Raw genomic sequence first — 23,878 nt, 5'->3', positions numbered from 1 at the left:
AGTTTGCAGCAGCGATAAACGAGTCATGCATGAGGCGAAAATCTCTTCAGCTGGTTTACATGCTTCCATCAAGCACCTTGTACCCTAAAGAGCATAATACCTCCTTGATAAATTCTCCCAGTGCTATTGGTTTTACTCTCAGTGACATTTGGAGATAATGTAGGTGAATATAATGGCAGTAGGAGGTGGAAGTAGAGAAGGAGGAGGAGGAGGAGGGGTTTCCACTATGGCAGTGAGAGTGACATTCTCAGGACCCCCCATGAGGGGAAACCTCTGGTCCCTGCTCAGCAGCTAGCGGGAATGATATCAACTTTCCCTTTTCAGTCAGCCGGAGGATCAGCAGCTCCCTCCGCCTGCACAGCTCTCGCCCAGATGAGACTGAACAGCTCTGATAAACCAGTCAGCTGAAAGTAATGTGGGCTCGGGCGGTGAGGCATGGGATTTATTTCAGCCTGAGATGCTCTTAAAAAACAGCTGGATGTGTGTTATATTTGTCATTTAGTAAATTTGGCTGTGTTTGCGCAGCAGTTCGAGGAATTTAGTTTTAATACGTTGCAAGGAAATATACTTCCATTTAATCAATACTGGGCAACTTTCTTCTGATTCTGTCGAGTGTCCTTGGTGTAAGTTCAGTTGACATTGTGATAAACAAATGAAAAGGATTGCACACCATTTCATCATACTTTACAGTCGCAGACCCCCCCAACCCCTTCTCAACAACATTGATTTAAGAACTTAGATCATTTGTTTAGTGGAAAACACATTTTTCTATCTATACTTGAACTCAGGCACGACTGGAAAAGCCCAGCCAATCAGAATCAGGCGAAGTAGGTCTGCGTGTTCCGACCTTGAGAGACACCGCAACCCGGGGATCGCGCTCCCCTCCTTTGATATGCCAAATCAAGGATCCTGCTCCTGCCGACTGAAGGTTGTTTTGTTGCTCTACTTCTGGTTTTTGCCGTGTCCGTGTTTAAGGGGAAACTGGCCGTGACTCGCTCGCTTTAAAGAAAGAAAAATGATCAACCTCCCTCACCTTGGGAGGGATTTTAAAGGGAACGCTGCAAGGATGTTTGACATGAGAGATAATGAGGTATTGGGAATAATGAGTAAATAAAGTATCCATGATGACACCCCCCCCCGCCCCATCTTCTTTCTCCCTCTGCTTTGGTTTTGCAGCATTGATGCTTTTTTTTTTTGGAGCTCACTTGATTCTGAAGGCACATGTATGCATGCATGCAACCACTTAGCAAACACGGAGAGTAAGGAAAGGAAGCCGGATGGGAGAGGAAGATAAAGGATGGCTAAATTCAGACCACATGGCCTCATGGCTGAACAAATGGAGTCACCAGGGGCTACTTCTAGTCACGGTAGCTTTATGAAACAGGGGTAAGAGAGGGAAGAGGCCCATGGATGAATCTGCACAATATTCTCCCATACTTGGTTTATCATGCCTGGGAGGATCATCAGGGGAAAACTTTTTGTTACTTTATAAAAGTGTATTATGCCGAGAAGCACTTTTTTCTGTCCAAGCCCCAACTTAGTCAATCTTATTTCAGCAAATGTGAATAATTAACATTCAAAAACTTTTCCACCAGCTAAACCAATGCTTAAAATTCTCTCCTCGTCTCTCTTTCACCTTGCATCCATGCTGATGTTTCTCCTCGGCACACTGCAAAAATGTACCAAATCTACATATAAATAAATGAATGAATGTTAGAGATGTAGAAAAAAGAGAGACAAAATGTTCATGAAACTAGCTCCTAAGTTCTACTTTAACAGTTTGTTTTTATTGTTATTTGAGTAAAAAGCTCTTAAAAACCTGAGCTACTGCACTGCAAATCATATGAAACATCTAAAAAGAAAAGAATGCTGCGGTGGCCCAAAGTCCATACTGTGTTGGCTATGGGATTATGGAGTGTACTTTGTTTTTTTACATGCTGCTTGGTTGCATTTACCTATTTTGAGAACCTTTTAAAGACCAGAAGATTTTTTTTTCTTTATAATTATGAACCGAGATGTAAAACCTTAAAAGTGAAAGAGGCTGTACTTTCTTTTTTAAATGGGGAAGTCTGCCTCAAGCAAAGGAGTTGGGGTGTCATGGAATCTAATTCGGGTGAATGCATGAGTTGGGCCTGCAAATTGGCATGGGTATAGTACTGGACCATTGCGGCGAAGCTTTCAGTTTACCAGTCCATCTACGTCCTCACCTACACTTGTGGTCCTGAAATCTGGGTAATTACTGAAACAATAAATCTGTGAATTTATCGAGACCTTAGAGATAACTTGAGAAGTTTAGACATGTAGAGGAATCTCAGTGGAGAGTCATTCCTCCTCCGAGTCTAAAAAAAACCAGTTTAGGTGGTTTGGGTATCTGGCGTCCTTTTGGCGGTATTCCTGCCACGACCAACTGGGATGAAACCTCAGGATAGACCCAGAACCCAATGGGAAGATTATATTTCTAATGTCTCCTGGGAACATCTTGGAACACCCCATCGGGAACAGGAAAGTGTAGCCGTTGAGAAGGCTGTCTGGAATACTCTGCTTAGCCTGCTGTCACCACGACCTGGCTTTGGATATGTGGAAAATAATGGATGGATGGATTAACATCCCAATAATCTTCTGTTATATTTTATTGCAATTCCTCCTAATTCACTCTGTTTTTTGCAGAACACTTTTGACTGCTTGTTAGTGAAAAGCACTTTATAAATAAACTCTACCTACCTACTGTTAGAGTGAATTGTTAAATGTTTGTCATTTTTATGTTTAACATTTGTACATTGTTTTAACTCTGATGAAAGAAATTCCACTGTCCTTCCCCCCCAGATTCTTGAGGTTCTAGGTGGGGGGCTGTAGTCTTTTATTACAGACACATCCTTGTGCTTCTTTTAATGTAAGCTTCCTGCGTTTACGACCTTTTGGTCAGCAGGAGGCCTGACACACACATTCTCACATAACACACACACACACACACACACACACACACACACACACACATTCTTACTTAGATACAGAAGTTCACAAATATACATACAATGCCTTGTCTGGGTGTGGCTTTGTTCTGACGTGTTTTGTGTGAACTGTCTCTCAATAAAAAAGGCAACAAGGGAGGTCGTCGAGGTCATTTTCGTGGTGGACACGGGCCTCCCTTGCGCGAGTGATTGATCGATCGACTGTCTTGTTTTCTTCATGATGAATAAGTCTCTAGAATTAGCAGGGCTTGAGGAAACACAGACCCAACACCTACGTACCAGGTAGCTGATAATCACATGTATGTGGTGGACTCCTATTTTGAATAGAGATCTTTTAGCATACAATGCTGCCTTAATCAGAATGGCAGAGTTGGTAGATGCCGTAAACCTGATTTGTCATCCATCCTACGTGGATGCTTTGACCAATGACCAGTGTTGAAGTCAATGACTGTAATAGAAATTAATAATTGTGCAGGTGGAGGTTTGGGAAGCATGAGGCAGGATGATGATACCTGTGATCTGTTTCTGTTGATTGTTCAGCACAACTGCTCGGTGACTTTACCAATTCTAAGAGTGATTAATTCAGACTCCTGACAGCTAAAACAGTATTAAAATGCATGGTGCTGCAATGCCTGTGACAGCAATTTGGCTTGATGTGCATGTAATATGAGTAACTTTAAGAAAAGCACAATGGCACGGGTACGTTTTGACCTATAGAGCAATACTGGGTAAACTTCCAGCTTCCAGTATTAGAGCTAGAAATATGTATTAGGCTTTGACAGATCATGAGGGAATACAATTTTCCTGCTGTGCACGTTGGACTTGGACTCGCTGAATTATCTATAAAAAATTAGGTTAAAGAGGCATATAGGTGTTTTCTTTAGAATTTTTAAAGAGGAGAAAATCTTGAATGGCGTATTATTCTCCAAAAAAAAGACCAATTAAGCCAGATATAAGATTGCCAGCCAGGTTAGACGAGGCTTTTTGCTGCAGATGTCAGCGATGAGCTGGAATTAGCATGGACACTAACCCCAGCCAGCTTTTAATTAATTTTACACAGACTGTAGTGCAGCGACCCCGTGAAAAAAGGACAAGGCACACCCGACTAATCAGCCTGAACCCCATGACATCACTCCTGGACCTGCCAAGCCAGCCCAAACAGGGGGGAGCATAGGTAGTTTACTGTGGATACAAAGCGCCAATTTATCACTATAAGCAAATGCTAACCTAGGAGCGTTGCCCCCGGCAGAATTAATTGGCCCTCTCCCTGTCTGTGAAGTGTCTGGCCTTGTTTAAAAAGACAGGCTGCCCCAGAGACCCTCGCTCTCAACACGCTGCTCTGAGGAGCCACGCCGCTATTGGCTGATTGATATCCATGGAAACCCCTTGTTCTACATAACCAGGAAGTGCTTGTTCATGAGAGCGGCTGGATGCTCAGAGCACTGCTGGGACAGAGTCATGCCTTTGAATTTTGAATACTACAGCGACCAAACATGGCACCAGCAAATATTCGGGGCCTCTAAGCAAAACTGTGCACACAGGCACACACACAAAAACCCCCACAGCACGGCGTGGTGGCCGGAGCAATCGGGGCATGTGCAGCGAGTGCCGCGTTTAATGGAGTTCCCGGTCACTGCGTCAGTGGTTTTTCCACCAAAAGCGCCATCCACACGACATGCTCCAGGGTGCAGAACCCCAGCAGCGGAAACAACACAACTTTTTTCCCCCTTTTCTAAAAGGATGAGGCGGCTGTTCTGTACGCTCCCATTGGAGCTGATAGTTGTGGGGAAAAAGCAAAGAAGTAGTGATTAACTACACTACCGGCTCTTTCAACCCACTCTACTGTGACTAAGAAAGTGTGGGTGCAACTTTCTAGTACATTAGCCACTGGAGATTGAAGGCTACTGTAGGCTGAGAGGGGTGGGGGGCTAAAAAAAGAGGAGACAACAGAGCTCTCCCCTTCTTCGTCTTCCTCCCCTTCGCCCCACCACCCACTCTCTTTATCTGGCTTCTCTCGTTCAGTTGAGAGAGTGCAGCCCTATCTTGCCGGCCCATCCGTGGTGTCTCCTTTCCCTGGCTCCTGTACTTGGGGGAATAATTAATCGGCCTAACAGGTAAGAGATACCAAGACGTGGCATAAGAGCAGCTTTCAGAGCTTTGTGTGTGTGGGGTTTCCACGCTGAAATGGATCCGCTCGCCACTCAGGGCCCTTTTCACCAGAGGAGCCGTTGAGAAGGGGTGTGGGGGTGGGGAGTCAGCTGCGAGCGGATCTCACCGGACAGCAACACCCCACCCCATCCACCCCCAACCTCCACCCTCCTTCAACTCTCTCCCGCCCTCTCCAACCTCTCGTCTCCTTCCCTCAATCCCCCATGAAACCCCACATCCTTTATTTTTCTGTTTTTTATCCCCTCCTTCGCCTCTCAGAGAAATGAGACTCATGCACGCACAGAGGCAGCTCGGGGCGCCAGAGCAAACTGGAGGGCCCTTGGACATTTTCCCCCGATCTGTCCTCCACCATCAACGCCAACACCTTTTCACTCAAGCAACCAGGCGTGACTCACCTCCGCACGCATTGTTAAAAACATGACCAGTCTAATCCTGTTTTGAATTTAAGTTCTTTTTTTTTCTCCAGCTTGAAATCTAGCGTAAAAAGTAAACTGCTGTCCTGGCTAACAAAGACTTTCTAAATAAAAAGGACCTGGATGTGACAGTACACTTTGTAAAAGCAGCATGTTTCTGAAGGATCGTTTCCTGCAAGAGACTTCAGTTTTCTTCCTGTGGGTGTCAGGTGATTGACAGCAAGCAAAATGTAAAGTAATACTCACGCTGATGTGAACAATAAAAAAAAAACCACACACACACATCCAAAGTCAGTACAGTGGAGATGTGATGAAAACAGAAAGTTTTACAAAGCCAAAATGAAGTGTCACGTTTGTTGTAATGAGTGATGCTGTAAAATGAATAATAGGACACGGCTCGTGTTAACGCAGAGAAAAGCATAAGAGAAACTTGAATTGTCGTTTTGAGTGTTTGCAGGCCATAAATCAAAATAGCACTGACATATCTTCACTTATAACAATAATAGTAATGATAATAATAATATTAAGAAGAATAAGAATAACTATGACTAACTGGTATTTAAAGTAGGCCTATTATGCTTTTCCTTTTTACTGCCATACTGTTACAATGCAACTCAGTAATCCTGAGGCGAACAGCTCAGGCTTCATACAACTCTAAACACTTCATTTCAGACAGTTTTTCCAACTCTTGATTCTGTGTGATGTCATAGAGAGCAGCTATCCCTAATATGGTCCTGTCAGCTCTGGCTGTCAGCAGAAAAGCCAATTCTTTTCTCTGAATTGGGGTCGCTATAAAGTGCCTTGAGGTGTTGTTGTGATTTGGTGCTATGTAAATAAAAATTAATTAAGTTAAATCGAAAAGCCCCACCCACCATCCATTTGAAATATTTGTTTACAAGGGGCAACCAATTAGAAAAAAAGTTGGCTTTGACGGGGGGGGGGGCGGCAAAGCTGCAAAGTTGTTTAGCTGAAAGATTATTTTTTTAAAGGTTAATGTAGAGAAAAGCATTTTGAGTGTCTGCAGATTCTAAATCAAAACACTGTTGACATACTTTTTCTTTTAACAACAAAAGTATTAACATGAAGAAGACGGAGAAGAAAAAATTTAAGAATGACTAGCAAAAATCTGAATTTACGTAAATAGGACTGATTATACTTTTCCTTTTTTTTGCCATACTTATTTCTGTGTGATGTCATAGAAGGAGCATGTCCATAATATGGTCATGTAAGCTTTGACTATTAGCAGAAAAGCCCCACCCACCTTCTGTTCAAAATCTTTGTTTAGGAGGGGCAGCCAATTAGAGTATCTGAACACCATAAATGAATAACCAATCAAATAATAAGAATAAATACAAGATGAATATAATATAGGAAGAAGGATAACTAAACTAAATAACAAAATTTAGATTTTAAAAGGGATCTGTTATATTTTTTCACAGTTGTGGATGCTCATGTTAGTCATGGCCAACGTTTTAAATAATGAGTTTGGTAATCCCTCAGAAACCAACAGCTCTAAACACTTCGTTTAACTCTTGCCTTTGTGTGATGTCAGAGAGAGCAAATATCCCTAATATGGTAGTGTCAACTTTAGCTATTAGTAGAAAAGCCTGTTTAAAATCTTTGTTTTACGAGGGGCAGCTAATTAGAAAAAAGTTGGCTCTAAATAAGGGAGAGGAGCTAAAGGAGTTTGTTCAGCTATAAGATTTTTAAAAAGAGATTATTTTGAACAGTTAATCATGCCAAGCCACTCTAACAGATTTCAAGAATAATAAATATGGAGCTGGAAATGCCCGTGTTGTGGAATTAGCTCAGTTACTACACAGCTAAAGCCTCCTTTATGCAACAGAAAATGCTGTGGTAGTGTGATACAGTAAAAGTAGGATTATACTAACAGTGTGTTGACTGCACTCTCTGTTCCCTCTCCTCCTGTTCTTTTAGGGGAAACTGTAGCTGAGCAGCGCGTCAGTTCAGCAGCAGCTGAGCGAGACTCTTGTAAAAGGGAAAACTTCACAGCCCTTGCGGGTGTCACACCCTGGAAATAGACTGTGAACTTAAAACTCTTAGATACTGAAAATGAACTAAGCGATATATTATTTATAACAGCCGAGGCGGTGCTTTGACGCGCTCAGGCTCAGGCGAGCTTTGTCCTTAAACGCTGTCTAGAAAGTATTCAGGTGGCACTCGCCTATAGTGAGCTGCCGTTGGCCGCCTAGTGTGAGAAATTGAACTTAACTTCCACCACTCTTAAAAAAAAAGAAGAAAGGCTGTTACGGATTCTACATGGAGTTGCACACATTCACCAACCAATATTACAAATTCGGAGGGAGAGCAAACACTTCTTGCTCGTTTCTGGCTGACTAATACAAACCGAAACGCACTTTAGGCACCATTTGGAAAAAAATGACTTGAAAGTGTCTCTGGGTGTAATTTTATTGAAGTCAATCGGGCATCCTCAGGCTAAGAAAATGTTGTCACTTTAAGCAGAAGCAATTGCCTGTGTTTTGAAATATTGACTGTATCCTCACCCCAACAAAAAAAACCTCCTGATTATAAAGTGTTTTGTTTTTTTTAAATGAAGCGCTACACAAGCAACCCAAAACAGCACCGATCTCCTCTAAAGGCGAGGCTCTACAGGAAATAGATGTGATTCTAGACACTTCCTACTTCCACCTTCACAAAGGTCACTGGTGTAAAAGTACACTAGATGCTTTTTCCCCTGCTGGTCAGCTACCAGCATACAGTATCGTACTCCCTGCTGAGCGTGCAGCTGGACGCAGGAAGAGGCCAGAGCGCCACTGCCACACCGCCCTCCCCTCGCCTGGGCAGGGGGAGGTCCGGCATGGCTGCCACTCAGCTTGGGGTGCGCTTGATGTATGACAAAAAACTAACGGGATCGATAGGCGCCCCGGCAGAGAGCCTCTCTCCTCCTCCTCTCCCAGCCTGCCTGTGTTTACCCTCCCCTGTCCTCTCCCTCTCTTTGCTCTCACTTACTTTTCCTTTTGTCTTACCTCCCCCTGCTGGCTGCCTCTTTTTTCTTTCTTTTTCCCCCACCTCCCTCTGAAGAATCTCAGGGGTTTGCTTTAGCTTGAGAAGAGCTCAACATAAGGAAAAAGCGGGCGTTGCTTTTAATGCAGATTTGCATTTTTTTTTCCTCCCCAAGTGCTGCGTCATGAGTTTGCAGAAATCCCTCAGCTGCTGCTGCAATTACCATTATTTTTTACATTTCATGTGGCAAAAAAAAGGAGCATCAAATGCTACTTAACAGCTCGCATATGGGAAAATGTGTTCGGGCTACCACCGCCGCCGCCCCGGGGCCCGTCCAGGCCGTAAGCGCGCCACTTGTACCACTGTAATCGCTTCAGATTTAAGCACCCAGATGAACGCTACGTCGTTAGCAATTAATCAAAGATATCGATAACACCTCATCAGAGATTAAATCAATCCCGGTAATGTCAGCGCCGATGCTTAATCGTCTGACTTGGGTTCATCAACGGCAGTGATTGACAAGCTAGAGAAGAAGGAGGAGAATAATTAAGGAACACAGATATTCCTGTGACTGCTGTTGGCGCTCGCCTTCATCATCAGAACACGAGGGTGGCTTTCGTGGTTGAAAAGGATACTGCTGACAAATTCAATTATTGAAAGACGACAGGCTAATGGGCCGTGGTAATGATTTATTTCATAAGTATTTCTGCTGTATGTTTTAATGAAAGCTAACGCCGTCACTAGTGGCAAAAGGGAGCGGATGCCTCAGACCAATTACTGCACTGTCACCGAGGGCGCGTGCTGCAGTAGTAATCCTCCCTCCTCATCCCACAGCCTCCAGACGAGACGTATATACACAGCAGCACACCCACAGTCTGAGCATGTGCACCATAACCACACATGCTCTTTTTTTTTTGTTTTTGTTTTTGCTTTTGTATTTCTTTGCCCGAACCTGCTTCCCCTTTGTGCAAACACAAAAGCAAGCGTATACCCTTCTGGTATTTTTCATTTCTTTGCTTCAGTCTGGATGGATTCACGGGGTCCACGCACAGCCTCTGCCCCACCATGCTTCACCGTCCCTGGGCGTGAGAGGCACAGGTAACGGGGCCCGAGAGTGTGGAGGGTCCACAGGTCTTCTAGAGGAGGGTGGGGTTGTTGTAGGGAAGGGGGTTGGAGGCTGACACACATCTGCAGGGAGAGAGAGAGAGAGAGAGAGATGGGCTCAAAGGCTCGGGGAGAATGAGAAGGGGGTTGCAAGGGTCAGTGGCAAGTGGCACACACAGGGTGGGTGTGCGGGTGAAGTGGGGTGGAACAAGTGCTATAGAGGGGCCAGGGATTGTGTTTTTCCCATGGTCCACTACTCCCTTTTTTTCCCCCTCCCTCCCTCTGAAGTCTCCCACCCAAACCCCCAAAAACCGGCGGCCCCCGCCCCGCTCCCCCTTCCCCCCCGAGCTCTCTCTATCTGCCTCGCTCTCTTTCTCGATGCCCTGTCAAGAAAGGAGCGGGGCAGGCTCAGTTTCACTCCACAGGGCCGGCGTGTTTTCAATGAATTTATACAGATGAAGAAGTTCAACACAATGGATGGATTACCTCAGCCAAAATAGAGTGACCCCCGCCACTCCCCTCCTTGTGCCGCCCCACCCGTGACCCACCACCTCCCTCCCAGCAGTCCCCTTGTAACCCCCCACCTGCCCCACCTCGTCTATTCACACAGCCACTGACACGGACTAACACTGAATGATATAGACTCGCACAGACGCAGACATGTACACACATTTTCTTTTTTTTCTAAGAAAAGGCTTTTCGAGGACGGACAGTAAAAAAAGAAATGAGGGACTACTTATACTTTAGATATCAGAAAGTGACAGTGCCAGGTTACTACCAACTTCTGTAACACCATGAATTTGAGTTTCTTTCTTTTTTTTTTAATATCTGAGCTCAGTGTCCCAGTTTTGCAGCAGATGAATGCTGAACACAGGTCAAAAGATTTTCTTCATCTTGAACCCATTTTTATTGCATTATTTTGGCCTCTTCCAACGGAAAGTCAGTGTCCGAGGGTAGAAAAGAATATAGTTGCAAATCTGCAATGAAAAATGTCAAAAATAACTTTTTTTGTCCTCTGATGATAGTCTTGCATGACCTCTCCTGCACAATGACCACCTAATTTCCTGCATGCCATTTAGGGGCACCACATCTTTCAGTATTCAAAACATCTACGTAAAAATCAATACTCTAAATTCGTTATCGATGGTGTCAGGTCGTCCCAACAATCCTCCACAAGCATAACTTCCATAAAAGAAATCTCGAAGATTTTTGATCTATGTTCACTTTCTCCAATAGTCATTCAATATTGAACCAGCTCATGAACTTGTGTTGAGTCTTTATAGTCAAATGAAGTCTTTCATATGCCTACATAGAAAGCCAGAGATGGTGTGAGGAGCAGCAAGGCCTCAGAAGCACAGAACAGAGCAGGTATCCAGGATAGAAACAACATAAAAGGAAAAGCTGCTGTGAGGGTGGGTTGCAAGAGGCTTGCACCTCTCAAAAACTGTGGAAAGGCTGAAGCAACTCGAATAACAAAGCCTATTTTAAATTTCCCTATAGGACATAATGGGCTCCAGCTGAGCCAGTGTTTTGGGTGATGCTATCAAGACACCTGTTAGATATGAGGTCTGTAAAAGAAAACATAATTGTTTTCCATTCTTAACTGGTCTTTTAAGTAGCAGAGGGGGTTGTAAATTAGTTTCAGTTGCTTTAGTTTTAATGAAATTAACAACAGGTGCACTAGAGGCATGACAATGAGACAACTTGAAATGGGAATGATTTTACAGGTGGAGGTCACTGACATTTTTCCACTCATCATCTTTTCTGACTGATTGTTTTCGCTAGTGTTGCATTTGGCTAGGGTCAATGTCACTACTGGTTGCGTGAGACCATACCTGGATAGACCTTGTTGGATAGACCTCTACAGGTTAGGTAACAGCACCCTGACAGCTGTTAAGGGTGGCTACCACTAATCAGAAGGTCGGTGGTTCGATCCCAGGCTGCCTCCTGGCTGCCAAGATACTAACCCCATGTTTGCTTCCTGGTGGTGGTCAGAGGGCCTGTGGCGCCAGTGTCCGGCAGCCTCGCCTCTGTTAGTGCGCCCCAGGGCAGCTGTGGCCACAATGTAGCTTGCCATCGCCTGTGTGTGAATGGGTGAATGACTGAATGTAGTGTGAAGCGTTTTGGGGTCCTTAGGGACTAGAAAAGCACTATACAAATGCAGGCCATTTACCATTTAAATATCAAGATGAAATCTTTGGAGTCATTGTCAGATCCTATCATGGTGCAGTGAGTCCTGGGTTCCTCCTGGTACACTACAATGCCCGGCCTTGTATGGTGAGAGTATGCAGGCAGTCCCTGGAGATTGAAGGGACTGATACCTGGCCCCTGGCCCCCAGGCTCGCCTCACCTAAATCCAACAAAACACCTCTGACACATTCTATTTCAGCCCATCTGATGCCGCCCAGGAACTCAGTGATGACTGATCCAGACCTGGGAGTTCATCATTAGGATCAGTACCCGATGTTGTCAGGCATGCATACAAGCACGTGGGAGCAAAATAAACTTCCATTAGTAGTACCATTTTGAGTTGGTCCAATGAAATTTCGGGAAAAGGGACTAGCCTGCTGCATCATTTTTTCACTTTGATTTTTGGGGTGTCTTTAAATCCATGCTTCTGTAGGTTGATAGTTTTCATTTCTGTCAAACGATGTGGCGTCCTTTGTTGCTAACAGTCCATATCAGTATAGAGATCTAGAATGATTTTTCTCCATCTGATGTGTTTTGAAAATGTTCCTTTAATTGTTTGAGCAGTGTATGTACAGAACTAATGTTGCATATGATGCGTGAGGACAGATTTCTCCTTTTTTTAGGTAGTAAACAGAAGAAACTAGGATCTTCAACTTGTGCCAATTGCCACAATTCAGGAGGGGGAAAAAGGCACAAGCTTGTAGATGCTTTATGGACTGATGATTCCTGGGAAGTGCATCCCAAAAAAAGGACCCATGCAATGATATGATTTTTGGCTTTTATTACATCCTGAACAAAATGTACCAGCCTGCTGCTGTAAACCATAGGCCCTGCCCACTGCCACTGTGGCTGTAGTAGGAGGTGGAGGCGTCCTTAGCTGTCCAGGCTAATGGCTACGAATGGGCTCTAATGCATGCTTCTACCAATAAATCACATGCACAGCGCCCTGCTTAGACATTCAGCAGCTTGGCCGACCACTCTGCTCCATCACACACTCTGAGATTAATGAGCACACACCCATTTACCTTGTACCAGTGGACAGCCAGATACACAAAGGCAGACACACTCACACACACATGCAAGTGGACAAAACACACTTAGATTTATATGACAATACTTATGAGGACTTTTATATTGACTGTTATTATTCTCCGAAACCTAAAACCCTGACAGCGAGAAGGGGCACAAATAATTTCTTTTTCCACATCTTTCTGGGCACGTAATCACATCCTGACAACACAGGTACACCCAAACACTTTCTCAGGTCTAGCGAGGCTCACGCAAGCCTTTATTCCGTCTGAAGGATAAAAATGTCTCGTCACAAATATCAACCGCACCGGTGTCGAGGCAAAACGGCACAAAGACAGAGAGAAACAAGAGCACGAGTAATGACGGTAGGCAAGCTGAATGATTAATAGGTTATATGCACGAGACACAACATTTCCTTTCTCCTAGTTTGGGTAAACTTTCTCCTTCGGGAGGCTGCCGTGTCCTTTGATCTTTCATTTAGAGTTATTACAATCAGACAACGCTGCGGCGAACACTTCAAGAATCCAATGTGGCGAGCAGAAAGCAGTTTCCAAATGTTTATTTTAGCAAGAAATAATGCACCCAACTAACCATATCTTTGGTGTTATCATCATTGCCCAGGCTATTTACAAACTGTATCTATTAATCATTTTTGAGCATGTACAGCAATTAAATTAGGCCGGGTCACACTCGAGCAATAATACGATTTTAATTGCGTGGGGCAAGACTCTAATTCAACTATCTCTGGATCGCTTGACGGGGGCAAATGAAGCACTCACAGAGAGAAAAGGAAAGAAGGAATGAAAGAAAGGGAGAGAGAGAGACTTTGGGTTTCAATTTATGTGAAAATGAACCAACGGAAGAACAAAAAGTCAGTGATATAGACTAAAATCAAAACAGTAGACAGTCTCTATCTTTTCAATTATGCACCTGGGTGTTGCAATCTGAAAAGACAAGCGCAACCGCAATTACAACTGAGCCAGACATCTGGTTTCGCCTCATCTCCCCTCCCTGAAACCTCTGACAGGGGAAAAAAAAAACATTTCAATACAACTCATCTGCAATCACCTTCAAATATGACGAGGTAATCCCAGGTCAAACTCCTACTGTCTGTACCTGGCGAGCAAAAACCAAACACCCCGCAGTTTAAGAACAGACAAACAACGGGAACTAGAGGACAAGCACAAAAAATAATGGAACGGGAACAAAACTCCGACCAAAAACCCGAGCTGCAGCTTCTGCAGTAATATGAATGTTTACTTGTTGAATCTTTTATCAGTTTTGTTTTTATCTCTCCCCCAACCACCACCACCACCACCTCTCTGTCTGTGTTATCTATGCAGCAGGTACTGAGCTATGCATTGGGGCTGCGTGGAGCTGATTAGAACAGTGATAGATGGGAGGGTGGATGACCTTAGCTTCCGACTAAACACAAGGTTGGACATTTGTCTCCTTGCTGCATTTGCATGCTTTCCGCCCGTTTATGGCAATTTGTCACCATAGTCGCTTTGCCATTGAGAAGACACGGTTAAACAAAAACAAAAAAAAAGTGCAAGGCTAGAATCCCAGGAATGAAAATTTAAAGCAGGTTATGATGAAGCACTTTCATTCAGATAATTCCACAATGCTGTGAGTTCTCCTCATGCTTAGCCTCTCCCTGTTAGTATCGTGTTAACTTCTGGAAGCGCAATTAAGGAACACTGGTGCAGAAATTCATCTCAGCAGCAAAACTGGGAAAGTTAAAAAAAAAAAAAGGGGGAAAAAATGCACGAGTTGCAAAGAGACACTTGTTTGGAGTCCACCTTCCACCCCAAACCCTCCACTCTAACCTCCCCCGTGCCTGTCTGCCACCCACATTAAGCGCCGTAAACACACACGCGTACATGACACACCGCACATGCTGATGAATGGCCTGTCATGCTGTTTGGTGATCAGTGAATTATTTACACTCATATGCCTTTAATAATTCAGGGGGGCCCTGAGTCTTAACAAATTACAGCACTGCTCCCCAAACCAACAGAGTTCACTCAGCCAGAGTGCCGCTCCGCCCCTCACCGCACGCGGCCCGTTCATCCACCCTCCAACACGCCCTTGGAACATGGTGGTGACATTTTTGCGAGGCACTAAATCTCTGGAGTAATTCGATAATTCTGAAAGCCGAGACATGTCTCAGCAAATCGGTCTCGGAAAACATGTCCACTGTGACCTCTCACCAACGCACGCATTAAGGCTAAACTGCTTATGCTTACGTTTGACTGATCGTAAGGATCTGAGAAGGTTTTGTTTTCAGACAATTTTGCATCTGTAAAACTCCAGCATTCATATGCTGATTTTGTGAGTTTTGTATCACCCAACAATTGTGTAATTAAAACCTTCTTCCTGTTATTATACAGGACTACAAAGTACAGGATATAAGTACAGGATAGGCGTCCTGTATTGTTTGGAACCATGACGTTGGCAGCAGACCCTTCGAGACTGTAAAGTGAAGCCTGTATGCCCTTTTAGCATCCCACAGACGCTAAAAGGGGTCATGAAATGGGGTTCTTGGAGGATAATGCCTTGTTACTCTTCCAAACACAAAAAGGTTTTGCAGTGTAGCGCACTATGTTGTTCTGCTGTGGGAAGTTTGTGCCACTGGAGAGTGCCACTGACATAACAAGCGTTTCATTAGTCATCAACAATCTTTAGATGGTGGTGACCCAAGGTTGAGGAGAAGAACATTGAAGTTGAATTAAAATGATCAATGTTCAGGTTAGTGCAGGTTTCTTTTTGACTGTACTTGGTACCAGGAGGTTGTTTTTTAACTGTTGACAGTTGCAAACACTTTTAACAGAGCTACTTTTAACTGTAGCTCTACACATGGATCTAAGAAAATGGACACTTTCCTGAAAGCTTTCCATGTTCCCGGAACACTTCAACAATTTCTAAACACGGGTAACCTGATAGATACTGCTGCCCAATCTCACATGAAGATCCAGAGTTCTGTGTGGCGTTTGCATGGTCTCTCCTGGTTTCTCCCACAGTTCAAAGACATGCATGTTTGGTTAATTGGCAAATTACTCATAGGTCTGAATGTGACAATGAATGTCTGTCTCTTTAAGTTAGCTCTGCGACAGACTGGCAACCTGTCAGGCGTGTACACTGCTTTTAGCCCTAACAACTTTTGTTGTTTTCATTTGAGGTCACAAGCCCTGACATAGCATTGCAAAAAGCATTGGAAATGGCTAAAGAGAACTCCTCAAGATTTTAACTGTTATTCTGGACAAACCCCCAATTCATCATGCTCCTCCCTGTTTCAAAGGAAGAAACTTACAGTAGCCATATAAGCATGTTTAACATAGTAAGGTTTATTGTGAAATAAAGCAAAAGAAAAAATTAAACGAAGCAAAGCAGAAAGAGGACCTCGGTTGAGTTTTATGAAGTATCATGTAAAAAAGGCCAATGCTGAGAATTTTGGGGGGTTCAAGACTGTAAGACTGATATGATACTTCACTAGTACAGAAACAAACATACACACATATATGTTAAACTATTCAATAATTCTAAAGCAAATATAAAATGATCTTCTGTCACACATGTGTATCAGTTGGCTTACATTCAGTACTTCCTGTCAGTCACACAGAATAAGCTGGTCATGTATACATACAATAAGAGATTAGGTCATTACTACGTGCCTTTCTGTATATCCTTGTCATCAAGTAACACACACATACACACAGACACAGAGACAAAGACGGCACACACAAAGATAGAAAGAGGCACGCACAAGCACACACAGAGGCCCCACCAGACACTTCCAGGTCCCTAACGAGGTCGCTAATTAACTCTCCCACTTGCGCTCGCTCGTTTTCATCTGAGGTGCACATTGCTTTTTTGACAGGAGAAAATTGCTGGGCAATTAAATCATCTAAAGACGAACACTCCAGCAGCTGGTATTAACAGCTAAATGTTACATCCATTTTCAAAAATGTGATTGTGGAGAAACTGTACAGTAAGTGACTGACTGCTATAGTGCTTTCTAATAACACAGCTGAGGCTTTATAGCACTGTACTGCACCAATCCCACATGGTATGTTGATGTTACAAATACAAATACTCCAGATGCTGCTTTTTATAGCCTTTGTGCTCTGCTTTGTTAAAGTATTTGTGCGATAGTGAATGCAGATGTTTTACTGCTGACTGTGCTGCCATTCAGCCCAATGCAGACTCAATGTAAAGCCAGAAACCTGATTAATAAAGGTGAAAAATAGTTTCTGATTCTGTTTATACAGCAACTATTTATTGTCTGCATTTGTAAAAAACCATGATTGAGTTTTCAATGAATTGGTACAAAACAGTGAAATGTGGCAGGGATTTTCAGGAACCAAGAAGGTTGTTGCACCGCTTTGGATATCAGAGAAAAACACATTCAAGAAGCTGAAATCAGGGCTTATTTGGTCATTTTTTGTGTGTAATTTTAAGGTAAAGTTCTTAAACTTACCCAAATGGAATGGCACACAAGTCAGCAGGAAATGAAAATGAAAATATGAATTGGAGTACCTAAGTACCTATGGAATATCATAAATAGTGCAGTGTGGAAGCAACACAAGTCTAACAAGATAAATCAAAGAAATAAAACCATTAGGATACACAAGAGAAGCAGCTGAACACATCCGACACACTCGATTTAGATAAGACACAGCAGAATACAGACAACGAACTGGGCAGGAAAACAACAAATATAAGAAAATACAGCAAGCCACATGAGATTTTCAAAATAAAACAGGAAGCCAGGCACATGGTGATGAGATAAAGCAAAATGTTGCAGCAGCCTAAGCAAAGAAGCCCTGACCTATCTCTACCCTACCACCGCCTTTAGGTGATCCAAGGCAGCCAAAAAATGTATGCTTGGTCTACCCCAGGACCTCCTCTCAGGACATATGCCCAGGACACCTAATCACAAGCATCATAGTCAGATGCCCGAACCACTCTGGCTTCTTGATGTGGAAGATTAGGATGAGATAAATGACTGAACGTTTCTCTCCATCTCTAAGGGCTCCTGTAAACGATAGTTCTACATTACAATTGATCAACTTCTCACATGAGTTACATGACTTTAACGGCTCAAACCCACAAAGAAGAATCACCAAGAGCCTGAGGTCTTTGCATTTTTAGCATTTCAGCATCTATAAACTCATTTTCACATGGCGATCTCCAGGGGGTAAAAAAAAAAAAGGTCAACTACATGTGCTAAAAACTGCTCCTTTGTTATTATCTATGTATATGGTTATTTATACTGAGACACCATCCAAGAAGTCTACACTCCAACTTTGGTGAGGGACATTTTAGGGTTTTATTTGCATGTTATTTAGCACCAAGAAAGCAGGCAGGCTGTATATGGGTGATAATGTAACCCTTTATCACCCATATATCATATATCAGCTACATTTCTAGATCCAGCTAATATCTGTTTTCAGTGAAAATGTACTCACACTAAACTATGAATACAGTTATTGTGGTTGGTGCCTAGTGGAGAATCAAGCAGCTTAACATTGCTGAAAAAGCAGTAACAACTTGAGTTTCTCAACATTTTATTTTCCAACTAACTGACTGATTTGGTAGTATGTAGATGGTGTGACTGTCGATCACAGTTGACGTGGCTCAAAGCTGATTTTGTGTCAGTTGTTTAGAACTTTGGCCATCCTGTAAACCCTGCCCTTTCTGTTAGCACCACTCATTAAGGGGAAACAACATCTGACCCAGCTCCGTGCACCCATGCAGACATGTACACACACACACACACACACACACACACACACACACACACACATACACACACACACACACACACACACACACACACACACATACACACACACACACACACACGCATTGTGTTCCAGGTCCCACTTCATGTCAGTTCAGCCTCCTGGGTCCCCGGCCTCTTCTGAAACTGATTTTTGTCTCCTATTTTGTTAACCTCGCTCGCAATTAACCCCACGCTGCGAGCCAGCCACACATGGGCCAATAGAGGCTAACCTACAGTATGTGAGTGCCCAGCCCGGTGTGAATCACTGCATTGTGTCATCTGTCCTGCAAAAGAAAGGACTGGGGAGAAAGGAGAATGAGACACAGAGAGGGAGAAAGAGTGCTGTTTTTTGGGGGTCCGCTATTCTTGGAAGGATACCCCCGGGGGCGATGACAGCAGTGGAGGGTGGAGGGTTTGTTTCTGCATCTGTGTGTGCGTGTGCGTGCAGTGAGGGAGGGAGGGTCCCATCCTGACAGGTTCTTTTGTAAGGGGTTGGGGATGGTGTGTGTGTGTGTGTGTGTGGGGGGGGGGGGGGGGGGGGGGTCTTTGGGTCAGAAAAGAGAGGGAGGAAGGAGGGCGAGGGGGTGCGTAGGTGAGGGCATGTTTTGTGGTGCCGTCAGGAGCGTTGGAGATGGCGTGAGTCGCCACCGACGGGGGGTCATTGTACCCACTCCATTCTGTCTCCACACTCTGCCACTGCTCAATGGGCGGATTAAATAATACGCCTGAGTCTTAATCTTTGAACTGCGCAGACACAGATGCACAAACACTCACACACGCAGCTGAACCGAGTCCGCGAAGGTTGGATCCCACGCAGCGTGTGTGTGCATGTGTGTGTGTGCGGTTTCTCTAAACGTCCACATCGATGGTTACGCCACAATCCATAGGTCTCATTTGCATCGCCGAATACACCGTAATGATGTTACCCACGCCACGGCTCATACTGTAAGGCTTCTTTTTATAGATCCCTTCTTGCTTTTTTTTTCACCTCATAATGAGAGAAAAAGGTCAGTGTCTGGTGAGAGGGAGGAGGGGGAGGGTATTAAGACAGGATCCTTGGTTTCTTTACAGTTCTCCAAGTTCACCAACTCCAGCAAATGAGTGTGTACAACAAGCCAAGGGGCCTTTTATTGCAAATCTAATTCATTTCTCTAGACAACTGTGAAATTTGCCATTGACATTAGTCATTACCCCAAGGCTAACGAAAAGATGATCTCAGTTAATAAATGATCCCTAACAAGGAGCGCTCTCTTTCTCTCTCCCATTGTGTTAATGGCAGGGGCAGCTGTTAACGCCATGCAGTTACAGAACAACACTGCTAACACCGACTCTGGCTCCACTTCCTTCTCAGGCCGTCTGCTTTCATTTGGCTGCTGGGTACCCTCGCTCCCCCATCCTGTATTATCATCATCATCATCGTCACCATCACCCCTGCAGATCCTGCATTATGCAGTGCCATCATTAGAGCCTCGATTTCAGACGCTTCCGGCACCATTGCTGGATTGTGACCTGGCTCCTTCTTCTTCTTCTTCTTCTTCTTCTTCTTCATGGGTTCTGGTCGGCTCGGATTCCAAGACGAGCTGTTGGGAACGGATGTGAGTGATAGAAATTGGAAATGCGGAGAAAGGGTGAAGAGATTGCAGCAAATCAGGCAGGATTTGGGGGGAAACTAATCATCTGCAAATGACTCTGACCCTCCAGCTGGCCTTGGCCATCACTGATACTTAACAATAGTTGTTCAAAGCACCATGAGCAGGAGCACAACGCGTTCAGTATGGGCCCTTCTACAAGACAAAGAAAAAGGTCACCAACTGTAATCAAACCCTTTTGTTCCTGTCAATTTACATAATTTGAAAATAAAACATATCACCACTGTGCTGTTTTACTTCTAGACCCCTCATAATTGTTTCTTGAGAAGTGAAATCCATTATTAGGGTGCTGGGGCATCAGCGTTTGTCTGCCTCTGAAATGAAAAAGTCACATTTCCTCATCGGAGGAAAATGGAATTGTTCAAATTGTGTTTGCAAGAGAGGGCTGCGCACGTGTAGCGGGGAATGGGGAGCACATAATACGATATTCCCGTTTTTTTTCCCTACTCAGAGTTCCAATTTATTGAAGTAACCGAGCAGAAAATGCACTGACAGCTGTAGCACTTTATTGCGAATTAGTATATACATTCTACACCCCGCGAGAAAAGCCAAGCCTCATTGTATTTCTGTAATTGCTGGAGCCCGGGAGAACGAAGGGCCAACGGCAAGTCGAGCAATTACAAGCTAAAGATGACAGGGTATACTTTTAGCTTCAGATCCCATTTGAAACTGGGAGTGAAAGTTGGGAGGAGATGGCGTCAGAAAGGTCTGTTAGGTGGCACGAGTGGGAGAGAGCAGGTGTTTAACAAATGAAATGCAAATACGTGCTGGTCAACGTAGCTGGTCATCACTGTTGTCATGGTTATTGTGATTGCTGGGTACTTTTAGTTGTGTTTAACAGAAGGAGAAAAAAAACACCTCTTTTCCTAAAATCTGCTGGCTAATTAATGTTTTTGGTTTTACTTTTTACTGACAACCCATCAGATGATGAGTATTTATTTTCAGGAATTTGTTCCCAGGTAAGCAGCTTTTTGCTGGTATTGTTGTGGCAGAATTACCAGCAAATCTACATGGAGAGGTGTGTTCCTGGATCTCACTGTGTGTGTGCAGTCATGTTTGTAAACCTGTCTATAGGAATGTGCTAACGTATATTTAGAATCCATGCGTACACACTTACAAAATATAATTGTGCATATGTAAAAAAAATATAAATGTGCATACAGGTATTAATTAGTGTCAGAAATTTTACACAGTTTACATTTTTCTCCACACATTTATGAATCACAGCACACCCAAATTTGAACATCTTCTTTTATAGATTTACGATCCCAATTCAAAAAAAAAATGGGAACCAGTATGAAAAGTAACTAACAAAGTTTCTGCAGTGATTTCCAAATCACTGCAGAAACTTTGTCTAGTAAGTTGTGGAGACATTCTCATCATCTACAGTACAAAATAGCATCAAAAGAGTCTGAATATCTGGAGAAATCTCTGTGTGCAAGAGACAATGCCAAAAATCTACACCTGATGCCTCCGATCTTTTGGGAATGCTTCAAAGTGGAAAACTCTTCTGTGGTTAGACAAATAAAATATGAAATTGTTTTTGGAAAACATGGCTACCGTGTCCTCAGGTCTCAAGTGGAGAGGGACCATCCAGCTTCTTATTATCTCTGAGGTCAAAAGCCTGCCTTTCTAATGGTATGACAACCTATGGAACTGGCACCTTGCACATGTGGAAAGACACCAGCAATATGGAAAGGTATTTACAGGTTTTAGGGCTCCCATGCAGATGCTGTCTTTTTTTAGGGAAGACCAGGGCTGTAAAATAACTTTGTTAGCTTGTACCACTAATGGTACAAAAGTTGCTAGCTTTGTAGCACAGACCAAAAAGTCTTATGCTTTATGCTTGTGCTACCAAAACGTAACACAAGCATAATATTCTCTCTTTTAAATATCTTGCTTCCCACAACGTAAGGATCGTCTAATTTACTCTTTTTTGCTGCTTCTGAGCAGTATTGAAAAAAATTAAAGTTGCTTCTTAATCAGCCAACTTTTACTTTCTTGTCACACATACCCTCAACTGGAAGGTTGTGTTTTAGTTTCATCCTGATGAGCCTGTTTTCCTTTAAAGGTTTAAAACATCACTTGAAAGAGTCAAAGTACAGCTTTTAAATTCCATTAGATTCTCTGAGCGGCTACCCTACCCTAACCTATCTACCAGTGGATTGGAGATAAACATAAAAGGAATTGTGGGAATTTTTTTAGAAGTCAAGGCTAATAACACTGACATGATAACAATTTACTACCACAACACACTACATTGCTACTACTCTGTAGCATTGTGACGTACCATGGCTTCACAATAAAACTAAGTGGGTAGCAAAGCTGTTGCGCGAGCGTATGCAAGACCATTTATGGCACAGACAGTTTTTTTCATCACATATGCAATGTATATATTGCACTGTACAGCCCTGAGGAAGATGATGTTAAACTGAATACTAAGTTGTTTACAATAGCGTGGCTTCATAGTAGGAAACTCTAGTTGGTGAACTGGCTTGCCTGGTGTCCAGACCTTTCACCAGTTGAGGACATTTGGAGCATCATGAAACCAAAAATACGACCTAGAAGATCCAGGAATGTCGAGCTAGGATCCTCTACCAGAAAAGAATGGGACAAAATTCCTCTCCCAAAAGTCCATCAGCTGCTCGCCTCAGTTCCCAGATGTTCACAGACTGTTGTTAAAAGTAGAGCGGATGCTCTAGAAGACCTTTCTTTAAAACTTTCTCAGTTTACATGTTTGATATGTTTTTTTCTACTCTGAATAAAATCTGGTTTTATGAGATTAGCAAATTGTTTTCTTTTTTTATTTACATTTTACACAGTGTCCCAACTTTTTGGCGGTCTGGGTTGTAATCGCGCACATTCTGGATACATATTTACGCACTTTTTGTACACATCCACAAATCTCAGAGCATATTTAGAGAATCCTTTACACGTTTAAAAATCTAATTACACAGAGAGAGAGACAGAGATTGCAAAAAACCCACATAGCTCATCATACACATCCACAAATACAATATTTCTTTACATTAGCAGCACAGGCATCTTCATAACCAGTAATATGTATTTATTACAAATGGATAGTGAGACTCTTACACTTGTTTTAATTGTGTATTTATGTTTGCCTTCATAAAAGTCTGTATGTAAGCCTGTGTAACCAGAATGATCCTTTTCAGGAGATTCAGGAAGTCACTGCTTGCCAGTGCATTTCTAAAAATCTATAAATGACCTTAAATGACTTTTACAAGTGAAAAGGATAGACATACCCTCCAGTCATGACTTTTATTCTTTTTATTCATTTAGATATAGAAATACACAGGATTTTACACATCTTTGATTAAGGTTCAAATAAGTTTAGACCAAGCAGAAACTTATAAACCAGGTTAAAAATGAAAAAAGGGCTTCAAAAGTGAGTTAACCCCCATAGGCACCCATGTTAATGCCTGATTTAATAGCACAAATAAATGTGTTTACCACCTGATACCAAGCCTGGTTTGGTCAGACGCTTCTGGGTGTTAAAAATCATATTAACCTGAATGCCACTGGTCACCACATCTAATTGCTGGACTGATCGCCCCTTTA

General features: G+C 43.2%; 1 protein-coding gene across 1 annotated transcript in view; it reads right to left on the bottom strand.

The window, feature by feature from the left end:
- Window positions 1-23,878, bottom strand: part of LOC147301883 (uncharacterized) — a 246,650-nt gene that overhangs the window by 52,922 nt on the left and 169,850 nt on the right. The gene's annotated exons all lie outside the window — the stretch shown is intronic.

This window comes from Aulonocara sp. 'chitande type north' Nkhata Bay, linkage group LG23 (assembly GCF_057382095.1).
Source record: "Aulonocara sp. 'chitande type north' Nkhata Bay isolate Kocher_YH1m ecotype deep benthic linkage group LG23, A_spYH_male_GT1.1, whole genome shotgun sequence".
Classification (NCBI taxonomy): Eukaryota; Metazoa; Chordata; class Actinopteri; order Cichliformes; family Cichlidae; genus Aulonocara; species Aulonocara sp. 'chitande type north' Nkhata Bay.
Note: the sequence above shows the minus strand (reverse complement) of the source record. Positions and strands in the feature narration are given on the sequence as shown.